At 41.5% G+C, this 17428-nt stretch overlaps 1 pseudogene across 1 annotated transcript in view; it reads left to right on the top strand.

Moving 5' to 3' along the window:
* The first annotated feature begins 3990 nt into the window (after positions 1-3990).
* LOC307106575 (nucleosome assembly protein 1-like 1) overlaps positions 3991-17428 on the top strand; it is a 32689-nt pseudogene continuing 19251 nt past the window's right edge. The window contains exons 1-3 of the transcript in view: positions 3991-4087; positions 8877-8934; positions 9380-9459. The product of the transcript in view is annotated as a nucleosome assembly protein 1-like 1 (transcript). The remainder of the gene's footprint in view (positions 4088-8876; positions 8935-9379; positions 9460-17428) is intronic.

The raw sequence follows: 17428 nt of genomic DNA, 5'->3' as shown, positions 1-17428 counted from the left end.
ATATAAGGTATTCTAGAATAACAAGTACGCTTTCATGAATCATCCACATTCCAGTTGGACAAATGGCTCAAAGAGCAAATGTGTCATCGGGGTACTATTTGCTTACAAACCTCTGCTGACTCTGCACCCCACCAGGACAAAGTCCAAGTCCCAGCCCTTGGGACTCATTACCTCCTAGTGAGGAAGGCCCTGTGCCCCTCCCCTCTATGCCCTGGCACACCAGCTCCCTCCTTACTCCAAGGTGACATTCTAGTCATCTTTTATGCTCAGCTCACTCAGTACTGCTTCTGTGAAGTCTCCCCATCTCCTCACCTAGCTCCCCACTCTGACCTTCACTTTCTCAGGGCTGCCAGACTGTAATGTTTGTCATTTATGTCATCAAGTCTGGGCCCTTCACCACTGCCGTGCTCCAGGTTTTCAAACTGTATCTCTTAGGGGGCCAGCAAACAGCCCTCGACAGACACTTGTTTCATGTGCACAGGCACAAATGCATAAAAGTTTCTCCAAAGTGACAGAGGACGAACCATGGGTCCCCCTCCTATGGACTCATGCTTTGTTTTCAAACTCCCCAAAATAATACTTTTGGATGAATATCAGTTTGCCAAAGGTCTCTTAAGAAAGAAGACTCCATTCAGCTCTTGTACAACCTGCCATAGCAAAGCAAAGCCATTTTCCTGCCTCAGTGCGGTTGACAACTACAGCCGTGGAACCCGAGGCATGAGAACACAGACGCTGGAGGCAGCCTACCTGGCTCATACCCCAGCTCTGCTGTTTATGAGCTGCTGTGCAATCTTAGACAAGTTATTGAACTTTTCTGTGCCTTAATTTCCTTATCTGTAAAATGGGTCTGATAATAGGGCCTATTTCATAGAGCTGTTCTGAGGATTAATTAATATTATATTAGATATTCACAGCAGTGTCTGGCATAAAATACTTCAATAAATGTTAGCTATGATTATCATTAAATCTGAAATCATTTAATGTCCTTGAACATTATTCAAATTTATATGTATGCAAATTCCACTAATGTATGCTCAATGATGCCAACATGAATCATATCAGAATTTGCCCCATAAGCATATTTTGAGCACAGGCTAATGTGCCCATATGCAGAGGACTTCACAGCCACCATTTCACAGACTAGCAGTGAGAATGTTTTTCAGTGAACTTTGCCCTGGCAGTTAACAAGTGATAAGAAAGTTCATTCAGTGGGATTTTAAAGGCAGCTAAATTGCCCCACATTTAGACTACCTGAAGCTCTTAAGGTAAGGCTCATCTTGGCAGCAAGGTTACCCAGCCCATGACCTCTGCTAGTTAATATGAAGGGGATGGAGTAGAGTAAGGGGAGACCAATGTGAATAGAGAATGAGATGAAATAGAAAGGGTCCTGACATGCTGAAGACTTCTCTGAGAAAAAACATTCGAGCTTGAGAAACATGAGTTTTAAGAAGAGTTGCCAGTTTTTTTCCACGTTCTATTTTTCTACATATATAAATTCTGCTAATTACTCAGTCATTATTTAAGATAATTACTAGAGTTGACTAACAAGTCAAACAGATTCAAAAGCATCTCAAAGGAATGCATTTTTTTCTATCCTAACAAAAGTACCTTCCTGTTTATTTCCAAAGACCAAAATATTAAGAAAAATAATTTTCCAATTACCATGGCATCATCTGATTGTCAACTGAGGACAAAATGCAAGTTTCCAATAGATTCTAAGATTGTTTTACAGTCCCTATTTGCCAAAAACTCTACATTCATTTACAAATTAATATCCAGCTGCCCAGGAGGCACAGGAAACTCTATGCAAAACAAGCCCCCTTTACTTTTTGCGTTACTTTTTATGGGATCTATTTGTAATCAGCCAACTTACTGCCAAGGTATTAATTCAGTTCTAATTTCACTGTTAGAATAAAATGAAGCAAGCTTTAGGTTAAATTTAGCATGCAGCTATCATTGGCTCCAGGATTATTCAAAGGAGTTAGTTCCAAGAGAGAGAGATATATAATAAGGTAACAATACTCCAGCTTTCATAGCTGTTGTGGACTGAATTATGACTTCTGATAAATTCATGTGTTGAAGCCTTACCTCGACCTACCCCCTTCCACCCCTGTCCCTCCTATACCTCCTGCATTTGGAGACAGGGCTTGTAAAGAGGTGATTAAGTTAAAATGAGGTCTTTAGGGTGGGGCCCTAATCCACTGGTGTCCTTATACGAAGAAATTAGGACACAAAAAGAGACTTGGAGTGTGCCTGCAAAGAGGGACAACCGTGTGAAGAGGCGGCTTTAGGGCAGCCACCTGCAAACCAAGGAGAGTGTCCTCAGAGGAAGCCAACCCTGCAGCACCGTGGTATTTCTCATGGCAGACCTAGCCGACTCATTCTAAGAATTCAGCTGTAGTAATTGAACCTCCATGCAGTGACGAGCCAAATTCTGAAACTCTATGCCACAGTCAATGATATAGCCATAAACAAAACTGTTAGGAACTCAGCTTTGTGTCTCTCCCCTTGTCTCCTTTACCCAGTGCCCTTGGTCTCCATGGGAGCAGTTGCTGTGACCTTCACTCTGTTCTGCGGTTCCCGGATGTGATCTCCCGGTCTCCAGCAGTCCTTCTTCAATTGTTCTCAACTATTAACCTGATGCTTGTGCAAACAGATTGCTGGGTTCCACTCACAATTTCTGACCCAGTAGATTTGAGATAGGGCCCAAGAATTGGCATTTCTAACAAGGTGCTAGTGAGATACTGATGCTTTGAGAACCACTGTGCGAGCCATCTCCCCACCTCAGCTCCAGATACAAATTGTGCCATATATCTGGAGGGTGCTGCTTGGACCTGGCAGGCTTAGCTTATAAATTAACTTAAGCTAATGCAAAGAAATATATTACCTCTCCCAGGGTATTAGATTACATAGGGTCATTTAGAGAGAGTATTAATGATGGCTGAAAATATAGTAAGTCATAAGCAAGCTATATTTTTTAGGGCAGGCTAATTACTTTTACAATTAGCCCCCCAATTCTCAGTGGCTCAGTAAAAGTTTATGTCTCACTCACAGACCAGTGCAGTTTGTGGAGTGTGACAGTTACTCTGCTCCATGTACTCATTAAGGGACCCAGGTTCCATCTATCTAGTGGCTCCCCATCCTCTATAGACTTGGAGTCCTGCACTGGATCCTCTATTCGGCAGCCGATGAGAGAAGAGGGGAAGATTTGTGGGAGATTCTTAGAGGCCAGGATTTTCATTCACATTTCACACCCCCATCATTTCTACCCAGGTTCCATTGGCCACAACTCAGTCACATAATTGCTTAACTATGAGGGAGACTGTGAAATGTAGTCTAGCTGAAAGGAAAAGGGAAAAGGGTCAGTGAACCACCAGTCAATTTGTGCCACATGAACTTCCATGAAATCATGAAGCCAAGGCAATTTCAAAGGGCCAACCACGCAGACTTAGGTCACTGAGCATTCTCGAAAGAGAACTGTGCACCACGCTAATTGTTCCAGCTTCCTTGTGCCTGGCCACAAAACAAGGTATTTGGGTATCCATACAATCTCAAGTAAATAAAAGAATACTGCTCAGCAGATCAAAATGGTCAATATTTATGGGTCCAAACAAGTTAATTTGGAAGCAAGCATTTGCTGGAGAAGAATCCAGGGCAGAAGAGGATATATTCTTTGTCAAGAACAGAAGTACATATTAAACATAAATTCTATCACTCCACCCTGATGATCCTATAGAGTATGGACTATTATTCCGATTTTACAAATGAAGAAAGAAAGGCTCAGAGGAGGTAAGCCAATTGACCCAGAAAGGCTAAATAGGGACAGGATTTGAACTCAGGACTGTGTGTCCATTATGGCCAATCCGTTTTGCCCCTTTCCCATGCTGCCTCAACTGTGGCAATATAGTTGTGTAACTTTTAATTGATTAATTTAAATCAACTAAATTTACCACAGATTATATTTGTCTCAGAAACCTATCGACTGCCCACATGGCTCCTAAGGCACCAGCTTTGGAAAGCGAGCGCTCCGCTGTCACCAGCCAGGTCCTTCACCCATTGGCCTCTTTGAACCTCAGTGACCACATCCGTAAAGTGGGAACCATCTCACTGTTGTGTGAGGGTACATAACACATGCCAGAGCACCTGAGACCTGCCTGACATCCTCACGTGATGTTGGTGGGAATGGGGCTGCGTGAGGAGATGTGTTAGTACCCTCAGACCTGTTCTGTGCCCAACGTCAAGCATTTCTTGCACACGTGAGCACTTAGAATATTAGGTAGGTGGGCAGGTAATGGTGATAAATGAAAGCAAGGGAAACACATAGACAAGGTTTTATTGCAGCCTTATCTGGAAGTGAAAGTCACATTTCAAGTTTTGTCCTGTCCTATTTGATAACTAGTACTGCCAGGATCACACTGAGGGCAAGGCCTGACCCAAGATAATGGCTGCTTGGTCTTTTTGCTTCCCCACACCCAGGGCCTACCTGTCTCATCCCATCTCTTGCCAGCTTCCCCAGAGAATTGCTTAGGAGCTTTCCTCCGCCTGCTTCCCCAGTCCCATGCCCTCCCTTAGATCCAAGGCACACATGGCAACCAGGAGCAATTTCCCTGCCCTCTGAGCTGCCAGGGGTCCTCTGAGCTTTCACCTCCTCATGGTACTTAACATTCCTGCTCTTTGCGCTTGAAAGGGATGAGCACACTCCCACAGAAGCAGCATGGTAGAGTGAAGCAAGGAAGGGCTTTCGTGTCTCAGAGCCCTGCCACTTTCTAAAGCAAAGTCTAGCAAACTTACACCTGCCAGATCTTAACCACGACAACCCAGGAGGTTAGGAATTCATGAAGGTCAGGAATTCTCTTTATAATTATTATAAAGATCCTTGAGAAACAAGACTTAATCATTTCATCTCCCTCCACCTTGCTCATAGGTGACTGCATGTGACTCCATGTCAATCATTTCATCTCCCTCCACCTCTATGTCCTCATCTATAGAATGGGAATAAGAATACAGACCTCATGGCACAGGAAATGCTCAGCAAATGGTAGTTTCCTCCTCCCCAGCAGCTTGCAGAATTCTCAGGGCAGAAATGTTCCTAATTTTCCCTAGTGTCCCCAGCGCTCCACACAGAATGAGTGCCTAATAAACATTTGTAAAACAAAGAAATGGATGCACTCAGAGCACAGTCATTTATTGAACATGAATGAACAGATTAATTGCTCTGTTTTCTTGAATGTCTCTCTTTTCTCTTGTCTTTCTTCTCAAAAGATGATTAAGAGGACATGGTCTCTCAATTTCTTCGGAGAGAAAAATTAAACTAGTCAGAATTGCTCACTAATTTTCCAAGGCTCATCCAGGCTTGGGTTGGCCCCCAGAGACATTACGGTGGCCCCCAGGGAGGCAGCAGCTGTTGCTCCAGCCTGCCACTCCTGTGTCTATGCTGTGAGGCAGAGGCAATGACAGGCTGCTCTGCTCGGGAGCGGGGCTGGCCTCTTGCTCTGAAAGTGGCTGTGTGAACATGGTGGCAGAAGCCACAAGGCATGGCCAGGACGGGATCATCTAACCCAACATGACCAGATACTCTGAAATTCTGCGGACAGTCCCAATGCTGAAATTTGGGCCTCCCTCTCTACCTAAGGAGATTCATATTTGTTGTTAATGGGTCTTGACTTTGGCTCAGAATATGAGGTCCCACTATCTGTTTCCCAATGCATGAAGTAGGACTGAATACGGTTTAATTCCATCTTGATTTCATGGTGAGAATCAGGAAGTAGTGAGGTGCTAGAGATCCATTCTCCAAGGTGCTCAGGATCCCACCTGCCCAGCTCCACAGTGCTCACCCCATAGCAGCTGCAAGGTGTGGATGGAGCTGCAGAAGCTCAGGGAGGGAAGAAGGGAGGGAGGGAGGGCACAGGAAGAGTCTGGAAGGGCCTGAAACTCACACCATGGGCTAGAGATATCTGGGGTTATAATAATCATAGGACTAATAAGTGAAATGTACTGAATACCACTAAATATTGGGCAAGGCACTACATACAGACTTTTCCGCATTACCTCATTTGAGCTCCCCAACTACCTGTTGGAGACCCAACCATTTCACAATCAAAGAAACTGAGTCACAGAAAGACAGTCACTTGCCCAAGATCTCCTCACTAGTAATTGTCAGAGTTTGAACCATTATTTTGTATTGCTTCGTATAGTCTATTACTGTACACTTCCTTTTTATTCCATAGCAGGGCTTCTCAAATTTCAGTGTACATCAGAATCACCTGGAGGACTTGTTAAGACAAATTCCTGGGCCCATACCTGGAAATTCTGATTTCAGAGGCCCAGGGTGGGGCCTATGAATTTGCATTTCTTTCAAGTTCCCAGGTGAGGCTGATGTTGCTGGTCTGGCGATCACACTCTGAGAAGCCAAGTCTAGAAAACTTACACCTGCCAGATCTTAACCACGACAACCCAGGAGGTTAGGAATTCATGAAGGTCAGGAATTCTCAAGAAAACCAAAGGAGTCCATGCAATGTCAATCTTCAGCTCTATGGAGCAGGAACTCTACAACCTTCTATTTACTAGAATGATAACTACCAGCTTTTTTCTCGGGAATTTTATTAGCATCACCTATAATCCTTACCTAAGTTAAAACATAGAAAAAAAAAAGGTTTCATACAGAGTTCAAATAACTGTGGCACTCTATTTTAGTTTCCTGTCTCCTTGTTTGGTTAGTTGGGGTGATTTCAGCAACCCTGTCACCCAAGGTCAGAATGAACCTGGAGATGTCACAGGCGGGCTGTAGGTTATATTAGAAAAGCATTGCTGGGAGTTCAGAGAACTGGATTTAGTCCTGGCTCTGCCACCTCCAGCCACGTGCCCTTAGACAAGTCACTTCACCTTTCTGAGTTTCATTCTCACTCTGGCTTCTTACTTTCAATCTAACACTATTGGTGGCCATTGGCTAGTCTTGGTGGATGAGAACCAAAAAATAACATGGGGTGGGACCTACTGACAATGCACACTGAGCTGTCCCAGTGTCTCCCATACAACTCTGTGATGCCACCTCTGAGAGTTGAACCCCTGCTTTTTCCTCCAAATGCTTTGTCCTCTGAATGCTGGCGTGGCTGCCCCTCCAGGTCTCAGCACTCAGGCAGTCCTGTTCCTGAGAGGCTCCAGCTCCTGGCCCCAGTCCCCTGAGTACCAGAATCTCCCCTGGGAGACTCTTAGATTCCTGGGAAAATGGCAGGAGTCTTGTCAATAGTGAAAGCTGAGCTAGAACCCAGGACTCTGTCTCCTCTTTTGCTCTCTTTCCATTACTTCCCATGACCTCTAAGGGTTGCTATACCTGTAGCATGCTTTAGTAGAGACTAGAACTACCAACGCCTAGTTGATTTAACTTCCCCAAGGAAGTACATCACAGTGACAGTGACATTTTAACTAATCTCTATAATTATGACCCCTATTTTAATTAACTAGCCAAATGGCTGTGTAAATGAGCTGGAGCTATCCCTGAAATTTGAACATGATCTTGCCCTCACAATCTATACCTGTTGGACAGGTTGGTGGGTAAACTAGCCAATTATGTACTGACAGAGAAAAATATCCTTAGGTAACTATACTCACCCAATCCTTAACTCTCCTCTCTACACAGAGGCCAACAAGGTTCTTTTTATTTTGACTAGGAAAGTTGCACAAACGATGACTCAAATGGAACTCTTTTATTTTGATTTGAGGGAGAAGAGCCAGAAGAAAGAAATTATATATAACATCTAAGAACAGATCTGGGAGCCCAGCTGGTGTGGCTCAGTGGTTGACATCGACCTATGAGCCAGGAGGTCACAGTTTGATTCTTGGTCAGGGCACATGCCCAGGATGCAGGCTTGGTCCCCAGTAGGAGGTGTGCCAGAGGCAGCTGATCAATGATTCTCTCTTATCATTGATGTCTTTCTCTCTCTCTCTCTCTCTCTCTCTCTCTCTCTCTCTCTCTCTCTCTCTCTCTCTCTCTCCCTCCCTCCCTCCCTCCCTCCCTCCCTCTCCCCCTTCCTCTCTGAAATCAGTAAGAATAATTTTTGTTTTTTAAAAAAAGAATAAAACTGGGAGAGGGAGGACAGTTATAGCAGAGTATGGAGATGTGGAGGGGATTTGGGTCCCAGGAGCAGCCTGGAGAGTGGCACTCACTGTCCCTGCCATAGCCAGGAGCTCCTGGCACCTGCAGGGTCCTCCTCTCTCTGGCTTACAGCCAGGTACACACCTGCCCACATGCAGTGGAATTCATAAAACCATGGCAGAGAGTGAGGTCTGTGTCTGAGGTTAGTGCTTACAAGCCCACCCTTGGGCCATGTGTAGTAACTCACATGGACAGCCCTCGGGTGCCCTGAATCTGGTGTGCCTATTTGGAATATTACTCTTTCCTCTGCTCTTGTTGATTTCCTTTCATCTCAACCCAGCTTTTCTACTTATAATAGCCATTTGCTGTTTTGTATCTGTATTGAGTTATTAAAATCTGGACTCACTCAACTTCCCTGGAGTTAGAATAATTGTTATAAAGATCCTTGAGAGACAAGACCCAAATATCTGGCAGTTACCACTCCCCCCTTCCCACCCACACCTACATCTCTACAGGGCACACAGATCCTCATTGCTGGCCTTTGCCACTCCATTGCCACTCAAGTCCTTTCATGTCAGAGAGAGAGAAGAGATGGGGGGGTGGGTAGAAGGAGAGAGAGAGAGAGAGAGAGAGAGAGAGAGAGAGAGAGAGAGAGAGAGAGATTAGTTAGAAATAAAGCCACCAATGCAGGAAAAACTTAGGTTTACCGCCTCCCCTCCATGATGGCTTTATCTAAAAAGGATTTAAATTTCAAATAATAAAATACGCATTTAAAATTCCCTAGGCTTCAGCCAGTCCACCTCTGACCCTACCTTCTGCTGCAACTTGAGTAAATTGAACAAGTAAGTAGGAATGATATTATTCTTTAACAGGAGGAAGAGAAATATGCATTGAAAGGAAAAAAAAGTCCACCCGTAGGAGCTCCCTTTTTCACTGAGTATAAATAAGAGTGAAGACACAATTACAACTTGGCATTTTAGCAACAGCATAAACCAAACCAGGCAGTAAGTGGGCAATTCCCCTTCTGTTCCAATATGCCCCAATTAACACAAACTGAGGAAGGAATAAATTTAAGCAGGAACAGCTTATCAACATACAATTAGCACTCAATAATTTATCCCTGTAATGCCAGATCAAATAAAAACATTGTGTCATAAATCACTTACTCAAGTAAGCCACCAGCCCTGTGCTAAAATGATGTTTTGGTTGATTTGCTTTCTATTCACCAACCTTCTGCCACAACAGTTTGTGTTTTTTGGTGTATGTTTTTGTTTTTTTCTTTCTCAGATCCCAGACAGCAAAGCAGCTGCAGTGGCATTTGCCACTCTTCCGAGTTCAAGGTGCTATTCACCACAAACAGAATTATAGTGAGGGCTGGCTCAGACCCATAGAGCATGCACCAGATAAGCTGGCTACCAAAGAAATGCAGATAAATAGATGCCTAGTCCTTCACCATTTCTAAGGAAGGTAATTCCTCATCCATCCTTTCTAAAGTATTTCTAGATCTTTCAATTCTTACATGGAGAAGAGTTTTCATAAATCTTCCATCCATAGTTTCTATTTTAATTTAATAAGTCAATTGACATTGGCTTTATGGAAATTAAAAACAGCCTGTCATCATCCTCTCTATAATAAAGTCTATAAATCTAAAGGCAATCATTAAGTTCCTTGAATAACTTCTCATTAGTTCTTTCACCACCAAATCTTAGTTCTTTAAACCTTTTGTGCTGTGCATCCCCTCTTTGTAATCAGATGTGTTCTCCATCCTTTCCTGCTAACTCTGTTTCCCAGACTCACATGCAACTGATTTAGCCAAAGAGAACACTGGTGGAAGACTAGAGGGTGGGAGAATCCAGGGTATTACATCATCTCTCTGGCCTGGGAAATAAAGTAGAGCCTCATTACCCATAACTTCCATATTTGCAAACTCCCCTACTTATTAAGATTTTTTTTTTCTAATCCCAACATCAATACAGTCAGTCCCTGACTTAGAACGGTTTGACTTAAGATTTTTTTTGACTTTACAAAAGTGACAAGAATTCAGTACAAACTGTACTTCAAGTTTTGAGGTACTTCACCATCCTTTGACTTTTTCAAATCTTCCATTTTTTATGTAACAAATTCTCCATATTAAATGTCCTCTGTTTAAAATATTTAAATGTTTCCTATTTCCTGGCTGAATTCTGATTGCTATACCTTCTCTTATTAATCCTACCAGAAGCCCAGTGCCTGAATTCATGCATAGATGGGGTCCAGCCGGCCTGCCCTGATCACTCCTGATTGGGCCGGGCCGGCCAGGGAGAGAGGCCAGCCAGGGGGAGGGCTCTGCCCCCTGGTCGAACTCCCGGTTGAGGGGACAATTTGCATATTAGCCTTTTATTATATAGGATTTCCCAACTTCTTCATTTCTCTTTGTAGTAGGCAGAATATCACCTCCCAAATATGTCCACATCTAATCACTAGAACTTTTGAATATGCTACCTCACATAGCAAAAGGGACTCTGCAGATATGATTAAGTTTTTTTGGGAGATGGGGAGATTATCTTGAATTATCCAAGTGGGACCAATGTGATCACAAGGGTCTTTATGCGTAGATAGAAAAGCAGTAGAATAAGAGATGTGCAGACAGAAGCAGAGATCAGAATGAAGAAGACCTGGGCCCAAGAAATGGAAACAGTCACTAGGAGATGGAAAAGGCAAGAACAAATTCTTCCCTGGACCTCCAGAGGGAACACAACCCTGCCGATACTGGGATTTTAGTCTAGTGAAACTCCTTGTGGACTTACAGCCTCCAGAACTATAAAATAATAACTGTGTGCTGTTTTAAGCCACATCAGTTATGACAACTTGTTACAGTCATCATCAGAAACACTCTTTCTGAGGCTTCTCTTCATTCTTTCAAGCTGAGGGGCACAAAGTTGGTTCCAAACCTTATTTAAATGCTGATATAGTCTCTATACCTGGAAATATCTGAGAAACTTATAGAAGGAAACCTCATTGAGAACTGAGGGCATCTATTTCCTAAAACCATGGTCCAAGAAGATCTTCACCTCAGGCTTCTCCAGCTACTTCCCCCCTTTCATTAAAGTTCTAGCATATACAAAAGTAGAGAGAATAATATCATAAACCCATGTACCTATCATCCAGCTTCACCAAAACTCAACTCTTGACCAATTTTGATTCAAACATATTCTCATAATTCTTCCTTCCCTGGATTATTTTGAAGCAAATTCCAGGCATCATTCCTTTACAACTACTTCAGTATGTATCTATTGTCAATGTAAGAAATGTCTAAACATGTAAGAATTTTTATGAGTTTACTAGAGGCCTGGTGCATAAAATTCATGCACAGGTAGGATCCCTAGGCCTGGCCAGCAATCAGGGCCAATCTGTGGGGTGACCCGCAGGGCAATCAGGGGGGCCCCCCCACTGGCACTCGCCTTGGCTGGCCTGGGGCCTGTGGGTTGGGGGTGGCTCCTGCGTTGAGTGTCTGCCCTCTGATGGTCAATGCGCATCATAGCAACCAGTCATTCCTCTGGTCATCCCACTGTTTGGTTGATTTGCATATTAGGCTTTTATTATATAGGATTTGAGCCAAACTGAAAACATTGCCAAGAAGCAAATCTCAACAGATGGAGAAAATGCTCCAGAGAACAGTAGTTTTGCACCTTATTTTATGCATTACAATCAAAGGAGGAGGTGTAAGGGGGATACATAAAATCCACTGGTGGCAGAGTAGGGAGGCAGGAGAAAGCAAAGGGGGAAATCGCTGGGATTGGATAGGAAGTAAAACAAACAGACACATCTTTCTGTATCAGGGAAATTGGGGCATCATCTTCCTCACTGGGGGGTGGATTCCTTCCAATATCTAGAGAAAAAGAATTTTCTGAGACTGTACAGCAAGATGAGTGACTTTTATTTGCAATTACATCCCTGGGTTTCCAAAGTGCCATTTCCCTTAATCCAGTTATAGAAGAAGCATAGCTGGGAATTCAGTAAAGCTAAAAGCAAAGCCAGTGTCCAGAGTTTTCTTTCCATGTATCAGTCAGGTCCAGTTCAGTATCAGGCTAATTACAGCCCATTAGTCCACTGCGTATGAGAGCCACGTGGCTGTGGGACAAGTGGGGGAATTCAGGCGAGCAGGGGCATGAGAGCCCCACAACATACCAAGCGCAACACACCAAGAGCCAAGAGAGCGAGCTTCTTTGTTTAGGGGATTAAATATCCCAAATTTTGTGCCCTTGCAGTGGCCACACCCATTCTGGCCAATGACCTGTTCCCAGTTGTGAATGACAGTCAAGTACCTTTCCAATGTCACCCCAACTTTACTGGGCATGCATCTATTCCCCCTCCCTCCCCCCGTCTAGTCCCTTGCCCCAGTGATCTGTGGGGAAAAGACAGGTGGCTCCCTGGGCAATGTAAAGCTTTAGCTTCCTGGTGAAACTGCCCAAATGACATGCCTATACTATTTGGCCTTCCCTTTTCTCCTTTCCTGTTATTAATAACGAGGTTAATTACAATGGTATCACTTTTATATAGGTGGATATAGAACAGTTAACAGTTAACAACATGATAATAATAATGAGGGACTCCATGGTCTCTGGATCTGGTGGGAGATTGTGCCCTGGAGAAAAGGAAATTACCCTGACATTCCAAAGGTATGTTATCATAGATGCAAAAAGACAATAGACAGGCTCACTTGGTTAAGGGAAAAATTGACTTTTGTCAGGGAAGATACTGACCTAGGACATGACTACCCACCAAGACTCACTTTCAGCTAGAAAGCTTTAATTTCAGACTATACTATGTAGTTACTTTAGGTCTCTGAGTTAGAAAGATCCACGATGCAGGCCTCCCCTGAGTTTGTCAGGTTTAGTATGTAGTCCCTTTTTCCTCCACACTGTAAAAGACTCTTAAAAAATGTTCAAAAATTATTATTGACCCAAAAGAAAATTAATAATTTATTATATAATCAATTATGTAGTCAGTGTTGAAATTTCCCTAATTGTCTCATGATTCTGTTTGTATCATGATCCAAATAAGACTCTACATTGCATTTATGCAATATTTCTTAGGTTTATTTTAATCTATAGGATTTCCCTCTACTACTACTGCTTTGTTCTTAAAATTTATGTACACATACAATTTATGTACATGTTAAAACCCACAGTCTAGGTTTTACTGAATTCATTCCATGGTGTTGTTTAACATTTTCCTCTGTTCTCTATAATTTGGTAGTTAGTTCTAGTGGATTTATTAGACTTGGGTTCAATTTTTTGGCAAGAATGTGCTATAGATAGTGTTGTGTATTTCAACATACTATCTGGCTTACTCTCTGTAATGTTAGCAGTCATTGATGATGTGATATTGTGATTTATAATAAGAAATATATATATATGGTCTTTGTTCTTATTTCTGGCACAGAGTTTCTGAAACTCTTGGAATTTCCTAACTGATGAGAGAGACAAAGGTGTTTTCTGTTATGTTAATGAGGTAACTTTTGAAAAGCACAAAGGATAGGACTGGTTGCCAGAAGAACCATCCATGTGATCAGAGGGTGGAAACTTTCAGTCTCAACTCACACCCCACCCCCTCCAGGGAAGGGAGAGGGGCTGAAGGCTGAATCAATCACCAATGGCCAATGATTTAATAAAGAATGCCCGAGTAATGAAGCCTCCATAAAATCTCAAAAGGACGTTGTTCAGACAGCCTCCTGGTTGTTGACCACGTGGAGAAGGTGGGGGAAATGACTCACTCAGAGAGGGTATGGAAGCTCATCACCTATTCCTCATACCTTACCCTATGCATCTCTTCCATCTGACTGTTCCTGAATTGTATATTCTTAAAATAAACCATTGATCTAGTAAGTAAAATGTTTCTTTAGCAAATTAATAGAACCCAAGGAGAAGGTGGTTTGAACCCCCTATCTATAGCCAGTAGGCCTGTGATTGGCATCTGAGGGTTGGGGTGGGCTCAGTTTTGTAGGACTGAACCCTTAGCCTGTGGTATCTGCTGCTATCTCCAGGTAGATAGTGTCAGAATTGAATTGATTTGTAGGATACCGAGCTGTCTGAGCAATGTTTCGTGATATGTGGAGAACCCCCCAACCAAACATGCATCCACGTTGGAACTGGTATCAGAAAGTTAGATGATCACTGCCTTAATTTATTAGGGATATTCTAATTCTATCTTTCCTTCTTTTAGTACCTAGTATGCTTTTATAAAGAGAATTTCTTCTAATCATTTATTTGGTTACTTCAAGATACTAGTACAACTCATAAAAGAAAGGCAGAACAAAAATAGATCCAGAGATATAGAAGCATTGCACAGACCGTCAAACATCAGAGAGAAGGCAAAGAAGGGTGGGCAAGGGGTGGGGAGTGAGGGGGTAAAGGAGTGGGGCGGGGGGTTAAGAGATCAACCAAAGAACTTATATGCATATAAGCATAACCAATGGACACAAAGAATAGGGGGTGAAGGCCTGGTCTGGGGTTGGGGGCAGGCTGGAAGAGGTCAATGGGGGAAAAAGGGGACATATGTAATACTTTCAACAATAAAGAATTTTAAAAAAAAAGAAAGGCAGAATAAAAAAAAATATTCATCCACTATGTGAATTGGCTCCTTAGCATCTTCCAAAGGTGAACAATAATGTTTCATGTTTTTAATTATTAGTCTCATGTATGCATATGTATTTTATGTGCTTCAATTCATTACAGTTATTACTCTTACTGTTGTTCAAATTGACCCATATTTGGCCAATGGAAACTTCTTTGAGTTGACTACTGAGTTTTTTTGACACAACACAAATTGGTGCTTGATAATTTCCTGCTCTGTGTTATGGTAAGATGTTCCAGGTGTATATTGTATATTTCCTGCCTCCTCGCTATCAGCCATTTCTCCAAGAAATGCTCATTCTTAAATATGGGAAATTATATTTAGAGATGACAATCTGTGTACTAAAGGTGCTCATTGCTAATGGATAGGTCATTGTTTCTTGGCCTTTTTAGTGGGTAGAGCTAAGAAATATATTTTTAAAGATAAAATACCTCATCAATTTAAAGTGTTAATTGCAATTCAAGACTACAGAGTTTTTAACTTAACCTCATTGATCTTATACTTGTATCTCACTCTGAAAAACTTGATACACAGTGACACCAATATAATTATTCATTTGCTTTATCACATAACGCTCTGGAAGAGTTTTGGAAAGCAATACCAACACTTTATACCTACAATAGGATTACTTAAACAGTTTAATGTCATTTTTCTTGGTTTTTGTTTGTTTTGTTGTACTCCTTTTTGTTCTAAGAATATACAGTAGTCCCCCCTTATTCCTGGGGAATATGTTCCAAGACCCCCAGTGGAAGCTTAAAACTGCGGATAGTACCAAACCATACATATACTATAACTTAAGAAACTATATTTTGTTTATACATATGGATCTATGGTAAAGTTTAATTTATAAATTAGGCACAGTAAGAGATTAACAACAATAACTAATAATAAAATAGAACAATTATAACAATATACTGTAATAAAAGTTATGTGAATGCAGCATTATTGTGTAAAATAGCGGTTACTTGAACACAAGCACTGCAATACCTTGACAGTGGATCTGATGACCAAGAAGGCTACTAAGTGACCAATGAGTGAGTATCCTATGCAGTATGGATACGCTGAACAAAGGGAAGATTCATTTCCCAGGCTTGATGGCGTGAGACAGTGAGAAATTTCATCATGCTACTCAGAACAGTGTGCAACTTAAAACATATGAATTGTTTATTTCTGGAATTATTTTTTTACAATGGTTGACTGCAGGTGACTGAAACCGAAGAAAGCAAAACCACAAATATTGGAGAAATGCCATAAAAATCTCCAAGAAAAGAGACCAGGACTCCTTGGAGAAGTGGCTGGTTCTAGAGCTGGGACAGGAAAAATATAAGATGAGCCTGGAGCATCTTATGGTGTGAGAAAGTAAATAAATGTTCAAAAAAAGTCATGATCCTGTTGAAAGGACACAGAAGCCAACTTGAAGGAGCTCCCAATGGCCAAAGCTGGGACAGTTTGAGCAATAAAAATATAATAATCATAACAGTAATGGATTAATAATCCATAGAATATACAATAAATATCCATGAGTGCATATAAATCTAAATAAATAATTGAGCAAAAATAAATAACAAACCTCCTCCCCTAAATATAAGACAAGCAAGGGTCATATGTGTGTGATCAGATATCTATCCTCAGAGAAACTATATAACTTGCTTTTAAATATGATTCTTTTCAGTTCTCTGATTAGGAATGATTTACCCATTAAATAGGACAGCAGCCAAAGGAAAAAGAGACCTACACTGAAATCTGTTAGCATCAACTGTTATAGTCATCCTTCTTAGATGACATATTGCTGCTATATATAGTTTAGATATGAGCAATGAGAATGTGATTGCAAGCCAATATTTAGGGAAAAGTTAGGCCTACCACAACCACAACTCTGATGGAATGTCTTGGTGATGGATTTAGTCTTACACTTTCTCAATTTATTTTTCTGTAGGATGCTTTTCTATTTACAGTATTAAATGATTTACAATTAAAGGACAGAGAAAGACATTAATTAATTGTGAAATCTTGGGTAACTTATTTAATTTTTCCAAAATCCCTTATCTACAAAATGGGAATAATAATAGCCTCTACCTCACACAGTTATTTATGAGAATTAAATGAATCAATAGACATCAAGAACTTGGAATAGTGCATAACATATAGTAAGTATTCAATAAAGTGAACTGTTTTTATTCTTGCTAGAGAAATGGTTAGAGGTCCTTTCAATTATCAGGTAAAAGCAATCTTATTTGAAGACTTCTTATAAATCATAGCTAATACTAGATCCAGGAGAATAAGTTAATGATACCAGTAAAAGAGTCACTAAAAGTAGGAAGAAAATTTCACATAAAGAAAGAGTTAGGTATTCATGTAGAATATGTAGAGGTTATCATGTGGTGAAGTCCAAGAACTTCTACTCCCCCAAGACCAATGAGGATGGTAATCATAAATTTAAGCAACTTCAAATGGGAAAAAATATAACCTAAAAGAAACATATAATGCGAGGATCATTCTGAGAAAGTAAGAGTTGTTGGAACCTAATCCTCATTAATTTTGATATTTGACATGAGCAGTTCATCTGTTTGGAAATTGAAAATGGGAGAGCTATTGGACATGAGGAAGATGTGAGCATGCCCAGCATGGGTCAAAGGAGAAAAAGAGAGAGGTGCTAGGAAAAATAAAAACTTCCTTTCACTGAGCTGGAGAAATCCTTGTTCTCCTTCAATTCAGCATCAG

The sequence above is a fragment of the Cnephaeus nilssonii genome (assembly GCF_951640355.1).
Source record: "Cnephaeus nilssonii genome assembly, chromosome: 10".
NCBI lineage: Eukaryota > Metazoa > Chordata > Mammalia > Chiroptera > Vespertilionidae > Cnephaeus > Cnephaeus nilssonii.
Note: the sequence above shows the minus strand (reverse complement) of the source record. Positions and strands in the feature narration are given on the sequence as shown.